This window comes from Triplophysa rosa, linkage group LG2 (genome assembly GCF_024868665.1).
Source record: "Triplophysa rosa linkage group LG2, Trosa_1v2, whole genome shotgun sequence".
NCBI lineage: Eukaryota > Metazoa > Chordata > Actinopteri > Cypriniformes > Nemacheilidae > Triplophysa > Triplophysa rosa.
Window position 1 is genome coordinate 28273586 of NC_079891.1, and position 14743 is coordinate 28288328.

Below are 14743 nucleotides of genomic sequence, written 5' to 3' on the forward strand. Positions count from 1 at the left end.
TTTAAGCGCAGCGACAGATGACAAGAAAAGAGGTCTGTACTATCACTGGTGAGAGGTTTGGTAAGACAGCACTAAACAACACCAAATCCCTCTCTCTACCACTTTCACTTTCTGCTCGCAGGCTTTAAATTGCTTTATATAAAAACTGGGGTTTGCAAATTGAATTTGCAGCTGGTAGGTGTCTCAATCACACCTATAGGGTTTATGCGGGGCACACACACGTGCGCATTCACACACACATTCACACAGAGTCATTAGTACCCAAATGACCTGCTGTGACAGAACTGCAGTCACACTCTTACGTTCTGCTTCCTGCTCACTGGCCCAGAAATCCAATCTCCCCCATCATCCATCTCTGTGAGTGTATATGTGGATGTGTGTGTGAGCGTATCTGAATGCAGGTGTTAATGTGTTTTGTGCCTTATCTCGCTCAACCAAACACACTACGTTAAACATATGCAGCTCAGAGAAAGAGAAATACACGTACATATAAACTCTGTTTCGCTGGGAACACTGCAAAATTGTGAATGTGAGCGTAACGTCTTCATTTTCATGAGATGAGGGAAAGGAAATTAGTGTAAGTTTAATAGAGAGTGTCTACCGCGGAATTTTGCAGCCCCATACTGGCAAAAGCTGTATAGAAGAGCTATTTACCAACTGCTGATGGTTTGCCTTGGAGCTATACAGTTTATTAGCTTTTGCAAGTGAAAATGCATGAAATGACTGGTGGATCCTTATGATCTTGGACAGTCGTGCTGTTTTTATTTCATGATTTTATCAGTGATGCCAAAACCCATCCATCACGCATCCAGTAACTGGAATGGAGAGGCGCCAGCGAGATTTATAAAAAGATATTTTTATGAAGACCTAAATTATGGCTTGTTCTTTACACAACACTGTAGCATGACCTAAAAGATAATGGCCACAAATTATAAGTAACGTTTTTAGAACATTATTTAAAAAAACAGTTCACCCAAAAATGAAAGTTCTGTCATCATTTACTCTAAGAAAGATATGTGGAAGAATGCTTGTACCAAACAATTCTTGGCCAACATTGACTACCATAGTAGGAACATTTGCTTTATAAATTTATAAACACAAAAGAAGATATTTTGAAGAAAGTAGGAAAGCAAACCGTTCTGGGGCACTTTTGACTGCCAGTGTAATTTTTTCTACTGTGGCAGTCAGTGGTGGTCAAGAACGGTTTGCTTACAGATTTGCAACAACTTGAGAGTGAGTAAATGATGACAGAATTTTCATTTTTGGGTGAACTGACCGTTTAAGTGTTTTTGTAGCGGACTTTGTAGAGCATTGCATTAGCAGCGTAAAGGTTGTGAGTTTGATTCCAAAACAACACGCATACTGATCAAATATACTCACTGAGTGCTTCAATGCCTACAGCCACTAGGGAGAGATTCCCCCCAAAATATTAAATACTATGGTACCTCCTAACATTCTAACTATTCATGTTGAATTAATGCTGAAAATGTTTTATTTCTACCGTACACTTAATGTAAAGACCTTGAAACACCAGTGTTAACAGCTTGTGCTAATTGGTTTGGAGTAATTTGTTTATGCAGCTGTACAAATGAAACACAGGCATGCCACAGGGACACGGACAGAATGCACATTTTAGTTTGTTACTATGGGAGCAGATCACTTCCTCTGATTGGTTAACTCATGAATCATTTTTGATTCACTGTTTGTTTAAGAATCGTTTGCTGCGAATCACTCCTTGGTACCGTTTCTTTAGAAGTTTGTTCAACATTTTCTCTGTAGGGTTGGCTGTTCCTGCATGGATGATCGATAAATCAGCGACCCCACAGATGGATTGCAGGAAAGAGTGAGTGAAACCAGACAAGTCTCTCAAGACAAACCTGATAAGGCTGTATGTGACACCCACACAGCCCTCATTGAGTTCAGAGCCAATAAAAATTCAGGTAAGATTTACTTAAATTGAGTTGTGTTTGCACAAAGTAAATGGCAGCAAGCTTAAGATGTACCAGAGCTTGCAGAGTAACCTTAATATATAACATCAACCGAGACCAAAATGAATGGGAGTCCGAGAAATCAAAGGCTTCTCAGCTTTTAAAGGACAATGTCATTTCTTTCAAATAAAAACAGAGCGGTCCCCTGTCACACAGAGGTGGATTTATATTGACGTTTTAGAACAGCAATGTTTGTAAATGAGGGGTCTATATATGCTTTCTTTCCTGACTTTGTTTGTTTGACTGTTCAATAATTAGGTTTAAATACAGGAAATGCTGTTGTTCTCTTTCCTCCCACCTTCGGCACTGTTTTAGTGGCTGCCTGTGTCCACCAGTCTAAGAGCAGCCATGTGGTTTCCCTGATAATGTTTAGGCCGAACAGTTGGTCCCAGATCAGAGCGCCACATCACACTGCAGGACATTTCATCAACAGAGACCAAAATGAATGGGAGTCCGAGAAATCAAAGGCTTCTCAGCTTTTAAAGGACAATGTCATTTCTTTCAAAAAAGAAATGTGCGGCCCCCCATCGCACGGATGTGAGACAGAGAAACGGAGTGAAATCTGTAAACAGCACAAGTCGATAAGGGAGCCCGGCGCTGACCTGATCATGTGTGACCCCCTGTCGGGCGCATCAGCGGTTCCCATGGTGACCGAGTGTCTAAGTTGAGTTCTGTTTCCACAGTCGATGGCTCTCTCTCTTTCTCTCTCTTGTCCTCTCTCCGTAATGCCGTATCTTAAATGGGGATGACTAATTACGATAGTTAATTAATTTAACGTGTGTTTGCATGCATATCAGGTCTTTGCCATACATTGGGTTTAAATGATTGCATTTTTTAGTGTGTGTGCAGTGCAGACTTGTTTAATCCCAGATCGTGAGATGGCAAAGGATATGCTGGATTTTTAAAATTGAATATCAATAAATAATGACTTTCTTTCTTTCTTTCTTTCTTTCTTTCTTTCTTTCTTTCTTTCTCTCTCGCTCACACACACACACACACACACACACACAGGCTTTGGTTGACTATCCCCGTGGGGACAGTCCATAGGCGTAATGTTTTTATACTGTACAAACTGTATATTTTATCCCCTATCCCTAACCCAACCCCTAAACCTAAAGATCATAGAACACTTTTTGCATTTTTAGATTTGTAAAAAATATTGTTCTGTACAATTTATTAGCTTTTTTGCCCCTGGGGACCTCAATTTTGGTCCCCACGGTGACACGAGTCCCCATGTGTTGGTGTGCATTCATGTTTAGGTCCCCACCGGGATGTACAAACACACACACACACACTTTTGTTTCAGTATCATTGCTAGGGCTTTCCATTGATTTTTATTGTTATTATGTCCCCCTAATATTTTTTTATATCAATATCTAACCCTCACACAAACCTTTTGGCATTCAAGCATTTTCGTCAAGACAATGTTTAGCATGTATAAGCAGTTTGAATTATAGGGACAATTGGGCCCTTGCCCAGATTTTATTTTGGTGACATTTTGGTTAGGTCAGACCAAAACATCCATTAGAAGCAGTAAGAATGTAGACACAATGTTTTTAAACTATTTTACTAGATAGTAATACTCCCTTCCACTAATTTTCCCTCTACGAAAACTTTACTAACGTAAAACACGATTTGGCTAATTCATAAGTGTGTCAAATAGTGAAGACCACTTAAAACGTCTTAGCAAATTGTCTCAATTATAGCCACACCTGTACACGCACATACACACAGGGTGCAGCACCGGCTCTCCACTTACATTCGGTTTCCAGTGAGAACAAAATGTAATTTTCTGTTCATAAATGTCCCATGTCTCCCATCACTCATAAACATTCAGGAACGTTCTCTTGATACTCGGCGGCAGACAAAGCCACTGCTTTTAGCCGAATGGAAATGTATGTTAATGTGCGCATGCAATTAGGTGAAAAAGAGATAAAAGAGAGAGAGAGAGAGAGAGAGAGTGGGTCTAAAAATTAGATCACTTAATGTGTGTATGCATTGCAATTAGAAGAGAGAGAAAACGAGAAAGGGAGCGAGAGGGAGTTTTGAAAGAGTGGTTCGCTCGCCCATCTCTCATTAACATTAAGCCAATGCGTGCATAAAATCTCCATGTGTACAAAAGGGATGAACAGGAAGCAGTGGCAGAACCGGCGGACGTAGTAAAGCGTGAAATTCCCGGTAAATCCCATAAAGTATTTATTTAGCCAGTCCTCGACCTCAGCATTTTTTCGATGCCCGACTACATTACATTTCATCCTCTGTTTCAAGCCTGAAGCCTGTCATCACGCTGGATTTCTGCAGTGCTGCGTGCCGACTGCCCTTCCCGAGAAACTACCCAGGATACCACGGCATTATCGCATTACACACGCCTTAAAGTACCCTGATCGGAAACTGTTACATTTTAAAATTGATTTCAAATTTCTGTTGCTGGCGTCCAGATCCCTTAATGGCTTTGCAGCCAAATCCATATCTAATAAGCTTGTGAAGTTTGTTCCAAACTGGTCTCTGTGGTCTTCTAACATTGTTCTGACACTCCGTACTAACACTCGCGCGGATGCACAGTCCTCAGCTAGAAGACAACATGCTCTCTTAGGGGCCGCATCAAACCGATTAGAACAGCTCGATGCAGAGGAAAAGAATAAACAAAACGCAAGACTTGGTTTTAAAAGTTAAGCTGTTTTTAATTCATGTGGTGTCTTTAAAAAAAATCACAAAAAAGGCAGTAAAAAAGCATGTCGCAACAGTCAAAGATGTCTAGCGAATGTTTACATGAAGCAATTAAGAAAACAGCAGATGCACAAAAGCGTGTCCTGTGTGAACAGTCCCCAGGTGTGAACAGTCCTGATACCGTTAAACAAAACTTAAGCACTTTTTTAGTAGAGCGTTTACCTAATTAACTTGCAGAAAAGACCAGCATATGTTGTATTTTGGATGCTGGTCTCCAGAGTGATGGATGCAGGTCCCTGTGGATGCTGATGTGCTGTCCTCACTAAGCTTCTTAAGCAGCATAGTCATTGTCAGAGAAATACCACCTGCCTTATGTCACTACCAGCTAGGGCTGGGTGAAGGTGTATATTGTTGTGACGGAATAAAAGGTCCACTAAAACAGATCTTTTTGTTGCTTAAGGGGGTGTGGTCAACTCGCATGGAATGCTTGTTAATGTTAATGTAACATGTTGGTTAATGTCAATGCAAATATGCATGTTAGTTCTTCATACATTAAAGGTTCAGTGTATGAAATTTAGAGACATCTAGTGGTGAGGTTTGTGAATTGCAACCAACGGCTCACTTCACCCCTCCCTTTCAAAGCACTACGGTGGCTGTCACAGGACAAAAGATGTCGTCAAGACACTCATTTCAGACCAGCATGGAGATCATCTGTTTTACTTTTTTTTAATATGTTCAGTCTTTACTTTATCATGTATTTACCAGCACATCATACTGCACTGTTTGCACAAAAGGTGCAACATAAATAAAGTGTGAACTGAATTGAACTGAATTTGTAGCTCCTCAATCTCTGTGCCCAGCGGACAGCTGCAACAAACTTATCAGGAAAAAATACCCGGCCTTGATGCTTTTCCCTTTCGTCTCATCTGAGTAAAGATTAATCTGATCTACAGAGCTTACATCTCCCTCATGCGCGTTCGACCAGTGTCACACAGCCAAGCTCGGCTCATCGTCATTTCTCATTCCTTCATCTGCAGCTTCTGACGTTCCATCAGCCAGCCCCTCTGCTGACATGAGTCCCTGTGTGCGCACACACACGCACTTAAAGTCCCAGATCTAAGAGTCACGTCGGGTTATTTGCTCACTCTTACTGCAGTCTTTTCCCATTCTCTATATGTTCCGTGGCCTTATGGTCTGGGAATTTAAATGTCACTCATTTCTGATTGGTTCTATATGAGGAAAGCCACACAGAGCTATTTGTGGAGTGTACTGTATTCCTGTATTAAACGCATTGTAGACTTTTTGGGCTGACTTCAAAAAAGTGTAAAAAAAAAGGTTGAAATTTTCAGTTTAATTATATTATCTGTTTATCGTGTTATGACAAAAAAGTTGTTTTAGTCTTGTTTTCCTATAAATATCTTGAAATTCTTAAATCATACTTATAAGTCAAAGTGATTAAGTCTTGTTTTCTAAAACAAAAAGTTTGAGCTTAAAACAAGTAAAATATCTGCAACGGGGTAAGATAAAATAATCTTCAATTTTATTTGTGTTATTTAAGCATATTAATATTTACTTATTTATTTCAGAAAACACAAATTTTGAAACTCAAAAAACAAAAAAGTTTTTTTTGCAGTCTAGTAAATCAAATATACTGTTTTAAATCTTGATAAGTGCTGAAACGCTGTACATTACAAAATAATTTAAGCAATTAAAAAAATTGAGTTAATTTTTTTGCCATAACTTATTTCATCACATTATTATTTGTACAGTATGCAGTAAATTTAAAATGTCCTCAAAAAGAAATATAATAGGTTATTGGGAAAGGTCAAAATATGTATGTCTGCCTTTTGACTGAACTTGTAGAACAGCATTTTTAGATTGTGACAAGGTCTTTCTGACAGCACCAGAAAATGTCCCAAGCTCTTTCATGAAGGCTTCATTCTCAATAATTGGCATCACTTTTGAGAGCTCTGTTGCCAACCCTAGTGAGCTGCCTCTTTAGACAACAATTGCTTACATCATATGCGCTTCGGATGTGATTCTGTGAAAGCTGTTTTAAAAGCTAGGCAGCTTTGTAATGCTGTCTTCTTTTTTCATGTTATATTAATGTGTTTCTGCATCTTTATACAGTACTTGTCGCTCCCCTCCCAGTTATATTGAAATCGAATGTCATTTTAGCACAATTTGCATGACTGCTTTTTGTATTATGCTGTCTACTGTATGTAGAGCATTCTAAATCCATCTTTCCTTCAATTAGCATGCTGCCGTTGAAGACCAGACAGTTGGCAAGCGAGACAACTCACTAGGCTTTGGAAAGGAGTTGTTGACTTTGGCTGTTGTAGCTAATAGTGGAGTTCCAATGGGTACAAAGCTTTCCTCACCCATGCTTTATTTCAGTTAGCTGATTGACCTGTATCTAATCATTCACAAATATTTAGGCAAGTTATTTCCAGCAAATAATTGTTCGGTTTTGACTCTTCTTGCAGTAACCAGAGAAAAAAGAATGGCCAATAATTCTGTAGAAAGGTTGGATCTGAGTGGCAGAAGTGGGTAGTGCATATGCTCATGACACCAGGTTTGAATCCGGCTTGCGCCATGTTCCCTTTCCTCTCTCGACGTACTTGTACTGTGCTAGAAAACTGTTCAGTCATGACATCAATTTGTAGGTCAACCCAGAGGGCTAATTCACTATGAATTTCCTTTGGGAATTTCTAATGGGTTTTTAGAATAGCGGTTTTGGATTTATGAGTAAAATAAGGTCCGTGGTTCACATTACTTGAGGAGATTGTACCGTTTTATTCTAAAACTAATTCCACACAGACATCAAGAATACATTTTGAAACTGTTGTTTAAAACATGAGTTGCTAACAAGTTATGTAAGAGCAGCAATTGTTGTTCGATGCACTACACGCAGATAATTGACAGTGATAAATGAATAAATGACAAATAAAATGGTGTGGTTAGGAAATTAACAGTCTTTATAAAAGAAACTTTCTCAACTGTTCTTTAAGTAGAGCTCTATGATGTTATTTGGTCTGGGGTTCACGGTGAACAATTATTCTAGAAAATGAGCTGTGGGTGAAAACATGCATGCTGGTCATTAAACCAGGATTTATTAAAGAGGCAACACATCCTGGGATAGTTCACCCAAAAATGAAAATTCTGTCGTCATTTATCCCCCCTTGTGTCATTTCAAACCTTTATGACTTTCTTACTTCTGTCGAACACAAAAGAAGATATTTTGAAGAATGTGGGAAACCAAACATTTCTGGGGCACCATTGACTTCCAGTGTATATACACAAAACCACTGAGACATTTCTCAAAAGATCATCTTTTGTGTTCTACAAAAAATAAACTGTGACAGAATGTTTATTTTTGGGTGAACTATCCCTTTAAGAGCCAAACATACTTAAATGCATGTGTTTTGAGCTAAGAAAATCATATTTAAAGTACCAATTATAAAACTATAATATTGAGAAAATATTAAATGAAAAGGTAAACATTAAATCCCTGTTGAATATATCAAATTAACTAAATTGTTCCTGTTTACAGCTTCGTGGTAGATTAACATCTAGGTAGAAAATGACACCATGTAACCGGCAAAACATTTAGTTTTAACCTAATTATGGATTTGCAAACATCAATCACCTGCCTGCCACCCGCAACCCCCAACAAACACGTACACTGGGTTGGAAGTGAGAATAGATAAACTCCCCCTGCTCGCTGAGTTTAGTTAGAGTTGAACATTCTTCCGTATCGATTTAGAGATTAGCTCACCTCCACCCTTCTACCTCCTCATGGGGCGTTACCATGGAGATACAAATGTGGGAAAGAGGCTGTAGCTATCCCACAACTCCGCACATCTCTACGAGGCAAGAGATCAAACCGAAAAGCTTCTCTCTCGCTCTCACTCTCTCTCACTTTTCTTTGTTAACCCTTAACAGGCTCCCTGCTGCGGTCGGATCTTTTAAAACTCTGTACTTAAGATTTACAAAGTGTCTCACTGTTGGAGAACATCGAGACTGGCAGGAGTTGTAATCATACAACCGCCCAAACAATTCATTATCAAACCCCAAAGTCTGACCCTGAACCGAGCACTGATCTCCATAAACCTACGCACTACAAAACGCCGAGAGGAATATGACTTTTTACTATCTAATGATTGAATTTTGTGCTACACACAACAGCTAACGTTGTTGTTTTTATTTTTAAAAAAGTCTTACACTATAGTCTATTAAGTCTATATACTATAAAATAATTCTATACTAGTAATAATTGTATAGGTGTTTTTTCATTTCTGTGTAGAGTTTCCACTGTGCTGCGCTCTGATTCCTTCAGTAAAATCTAATTTAAGGAGGATTTGGCTGAAGGTGAATTTGTAGGTGAATTTAAAGGTCATTCAGAATGTCACAGATTTCTGTGGCTGTCTGGTTTGTGGAAGTGTGGTGAATTGGTCTTGTGATGATGAAGAGGGCATTATGACTGCCAGGCATTGCTCTGCACATTTTGTACAATTGTAATCCACACACCTTAAAGGAACAGTTCACCCAAAAATGAAAATTCTGTCATCATTTATTCACCCTTTTATCATTTCAAACCTGCATGACTTTCTATCTTCCACAGAACACCAAAGAAGATATTTCGAAAAATGTTGTTAACCGGCACCCATTCACTTGCATTGGTTTTGTGTCCATACAATAGAAGTGAATGGGTGCCGTCACTGTTCGGTTACTAACTTTCTTCAAAATATCTTCTTTTGCGTTCTGTGGAAGAAACAAAGTATTTGGTAAAGGTTTGAAATGACAAGAGGGCGAGTAAATGATGACAGAATTTTTATTTTGGGGTAAACTATCCTACAGCCATGGAGAAAATTAAGAGATCGCTCCAGTTCTGCCTTTAATCAGCATTTATGCATGTATTGTGGCGATTTCAGTACAGTGTCTTTTGGATTTAAACAAAAACAAACTTTGGAATGGCATAAGTTACCCAATAGCAATGTGAAAGACTGAGAGAATGCAAAGATGCGTGAAAGTTGTAGGAAAGAAACACATATTCCATCATATTTTCATTTTTTGAACAAATCCTGAAATACATAAAAAAAGGATTGTGTTGTTTAAACATGAATATGAAGTTGTTTTCTTTGCGGTATTCAAGATCTGAAAACATCTTGTTATTTTGACCAGTTTGTCTCGTTTCAATGTTCTGCAAAAACAGCAAATAAAACAATACTTTCATTTGTTTGGAATTAGAGAGAAATGTTGTCACCAGTTCACAGAATTAAACAAAAAATATCATTAATAGTAAATTTAGGAAAATTTTGGAGTGGTCTCTTAATTTTTTCCCGCAGCTGTATAAGAGCATTGTGTTAGCAGCACAAATGTTGTGGTTTGATTCTGATAAAAAACGAAAACTTGAATGCATTGTATAAAGCATCTGCCAAATGCATATTTGTAAACGTAATGAATTGACTGAATATCAGACCAATCTTTTATTTATCAAATGGAAAATTAGGCATTGCACAATTAACATGGGACAAAATGAAATGAACTATTAAGTATTTTCGGACAAAGGGACACACATACTGTAATGGTACTTTATTATTTCATCAGTTTGATCTCTTTTACATGGAAAAGTTGATCAGTTAAACTAAACTTGAGATTTTGCTTAGAAATAGTCAGCATCAGATTGTTTTTATTCAAACAGACCAAAGCTGTACTTTCTTTTTGGATTGATAGAAAATAGCTGCCTGGGGTGTTACAAAGATACAGTAGCTGCCAAGTAAACTGACTTGCTTTAAAGGGGCTTTGAGATTCTCTCATTAGTCAATGAGAGGTTTACCCTCCATCTATAGTTTATTTTTTTGCATATGTGCCTTTTGCATTTGCGTTGCGTGCATTCGCATGTATAATACGTCCGACTAAGCGGCCAACACCTCCATTCCGGCACCATACGTCAGATGGCCAGTCCGCCCCTGGACTCAATGGGAGCTAATAATAGCTTTAAAACACACACATAGAGAACATTAGTCACATGAATATATGACGGTACAATGAAATGAAGGGTGGAAGAAGTAGGAAGAACAACAACTAATTAAATAGATGATAATTGTGCAAACAAATGTTACCTCAATATCCCGCAGCATTCTGTTCTGGACATGTTGTTCTTTTGTGATTTGATTTCATTTTCTTGTCTGTTTGGTTTCTAAGCAACTTAACTAATTTTGTGTGTTGAGTTAACCTGCTATAATTCAGGGATGAAATTGTGTGGAGAAATTAGCTTAATTTGACAAAACCTTTCAGGGAAATAGCAGGACATTTTTAAGCCAAAACAAAAATTGTTGACATTTTATATTTACTGTATGCATTTTATCAGACCATGTCTGGGAATTAATTCCATGATCATAGCATGGTTTGTTCAAAAAAGCTTTGCTGTCTGAGCTCGAATTAAAATGCAAAAATGAAGTAAAATGTTGAAATAATAACAGTTCCCTTTCTGTCGGTCTCTCGACGTTGTGTCGAGCCGACAGATGGGGTTCGCTCTTGAGAACCTATCAACTTCTGACTAGTTTAGAAAAGGCCAATGAAATTGGCAAATGAAATTTGCATGCCGGACTCCGCCCCCGGATATCCGGGTATAAAAGGGAGACTGCGTGCTGCATTCATTCACCTTTTGTTCTTCGGAGCCTTCACTCTGATCGACTTCGAGACTTCAATCTCTACGCCGATTTACTGCTGGAATCTTATGACGTGGCGCAGCGGACGGTCCCTTCCTGCAGCGACTTTCCCCTGGGCGTCTCTAAAAGAGCAAATTTCTCCAGCGTGGCATGTCCCGCTGTTCTCATGGGTGCAACACACTCATCGAGGAGGGGGACGGACACGATGTCTGCTTCCAGTACGCTGGGGCAGATGTTGTGGATACGTCCTGCCCGCACTGCGGGCGGCTGACGATTCAGACGTTGCGTCACGGGTGGCTGTGTTCCCACGGGACTCCGCCACCACCTTGTCTGCTTCCCGTTCCGTGACGGCAGGACTACGGCCCTGCCGCCCGCTACGGCAAGCAGCGAGGGTGATATGAGGATCACTGTGAGCGCTTATCCGCCAGCCACTGGCTCACGGACCGTTCGCACCTCGTCTCGCTCATCTGTCCGTTCCCCAGGAGACGGTCCCACCGTCTTGTTTCTCAACCACGTATTCGGACACGATGCGTGATGAAGAGATGTTGCAGCATCGGGGGGTGACGTACTGCCATCCGACTCCGACGATTCCTCGGCTCCCTCCCTCGGGGGGTCGAGTCCAGGAAGAAGCGGACGTCGAAATGTCAGCCATGCTTTCCCGGGCCGCCGTGAGCGTCGGGTTGCAGTGCCTGCACTGCCTCTCCCAACGCTCGCCGCGCCCGCCCCAGGGCCGTGTTTACCGGAAGAGGATGAGGAACCGCATGAGGAACTTAGAAAGACCTGCAACGCCCCTTTCTGGCACGTTCACGTCAAACAAAGTTCTGTCACCCTCTCTTCCCTCGAGGGTGAGGCAGCTAGAGGATACCTCGATGTCCCCGCAGGCGGCGGCCATCTGGGGGGCTCGACCTAGACTCCCGTCCAAAGCATGTGGGTCTCGGCATCCCTGGTGTCGAGAGCTTACATTGTGGCGGACCAAGCTGCCTCCTCTCTCCACGCTATGGCTCCTGCCAGGCCAAGACGTTGAGAGAGCTCCACGAGGGTAAAGACCGACCCAGCGCTGATGCAGGAACTCCGCACCGCTACCGACCTCGCTCTACGGGCGACCAAGGTGACCGCGCGTGCCCTGGGTCGGGCGATGTCCACACTTGTGGTCCATGAGAGACACCTCTGGCCGAACCTTGCACAGATGGGTAACGCCGATAAGGTCCGCTTTCTCGACGCACCCATCTCACAAGGGGGGGGGCTGTTTGGTGATACTGTCAAGCCGCAGTTCTCGACAGTAAAGAAGCAGACGGAGGATATCAAGCATATCCTCCCCTGCCGCAACTCGGCCGCCCTCGGCCGTCGAAACCCGTGCAACATCTGCTTCCCAGCAGCCCTGGTCCTCTTCGACGCCCTTCGGCTCAGGCGCCCCCCACTCCGAGGACATCGAAGAGGAGACCATCGCCCCATCAGCAGCCGCGGCGAAAGCGTCCCCGCACCAGCTCATTTGGGAGCAGTTCGGCCAGACACAGGTGGACCTGTTGCCTCCCCGGACTCCACCCATTGTCCGCTTTGGTACTCCCTGACCGAGGCACCCCTCGGCACGGATGCCCTTGCACACAGCTGGCCGCGGGACAAGCGGAAGTACGCCTTCCCCCCAGTGAGCCGCATTGCACAGACCCTGTGCAAGGTCAGGGAAGAGGAGCATCAATTGGTACTAGTTGCGCCCTACTGGCCCAACCGGACTTGGTTCTCAGAGCTGGTGCTTCTGATAAGAACTCCCCCCTGGCCGATTCCCCTGACAGAGGACCTTCTGTCACAGGGGAAGGGCACGTAACGGCATCCCAGGCAGACCCCTAATATCCATGTCTGGACGGGACGAGAAGATCCTGAGTGGCCCACCCCCTGCGAGGGTTGGGACATCTCTCAGGCTAGGGCATCGGCCACTAGGCAGCTATACGCCCATAAGTGGCACCTCTTCTCGTCCTGGTGCTCTTCTCGAAGAGAAGACCCGCGGAGTTGCTCGATCGGGAACGTGCTGTCCCTTCCTCAAGAGAGACTGGAGAGTAACCTCTCCCCCCTCCTCACTGGGAGTGTATGTAGCCGCTACGGCCGCTCATCACGACCCAATTGCTGGGAAGCCTCTGGGACAGCACGACCTGGTCATTGGTTCCTAAGGGGCGCGAGAAGGCGACTGCCTCATCCGCGCCCCATACCCTCTTGCGACCTAGGTGGCGGGCCTCAAGAGCCCCCCCCTTCGAGCCCCTCAGAGCTGCCGCTCTTTCTCACCTCACGATAAAGATGGCTCTCCTGATGGCGCTCACCTCCAAGAGGGTAGGGGACCTACAAGCACCCTCCGTGTCCACAGATTGCCTAGAACTCGGGCCCGGTGATTTTCACGTGTTCCTGAGACCCCGGCCCGGCTACGTGCCCAAAGTTCCCACCACTCCCCCTAGAGACTAGGTGGTGAACCTGCAGGCGCTCCCCACTGGGGAGGAAGACCCAACCCCATCCGTATTGTGTCCAGTACGCGCACTGCTTCAGAAGCTCTGAGCAGCTGTTTGTCTGTTTTGGAGGTCAGCAGAAGGGGAGGGCTGTCTCCAAACAGAGGCTGGCGCACTGGATCGTGGATGCCGTCTCTATGGCAGACCGATCTCAAGATCGCGCCTGCCCATTAGGAGTGAGGCACACTCCTCATGGGCACTGACTCAGGGCGCCTCTCTGGCAGACATCTGCAGAGCTACGGGGTTGGGCTATGCCCATCTCCTTTGCGAGGTTCTACAACCTACGCGTGGAACCGCGCGTCCTGCAAGGCAAACATGTAGGACTGGCAGCCGGTAGGGCGTACGCCTGCGAAAGCCCTTCCCCCCTTCCTTACGTGGGTCAGCGGCTATTTCCGCCTCCCTTCTTTCCCCACTGGGTAAAGAACAGGCATTCCATCCATCACTAAGCACCTTTCTGGGGGCAGGCTGGGCAGAGCAGCCCTTCCCCCTTAGGCCGGGGAACAGTTGAGCCATCTACATAGCTCTAACCGGACCTAATGCTCCAGACGTGGTAACCCCCCCAGTGGGCGGTTCCGTCTGATGTATTCTCATGAATGGTTCCCTCGGTAACCCATGACCTCCCTAGGTGGACTCCCACCTTGCGGTTAACTCCTTCTGTCCGCACATTTTCCCATGAGTTCTCCCCTGATGGTGAGACCATGTTGGTGTCTCCACTAATTCCTCCCTACGGAGTTAGTGGTCTCTGTAGCGTTTTTCCCCCAGGGGGGAATAATGCTTACCCAGTGGCCCTTACGGTGCCGTTAGAGAATCAAGGCCTCCGCCCGTGACGGCCGGTGGCAGGGGCTTCCCACCTTTTCTTCAAAAGCTCTGGGACCCCCTACCTCTCCACTGGACGGTTACAATTTCGCGCTAGCGCTCGTTTGACTCG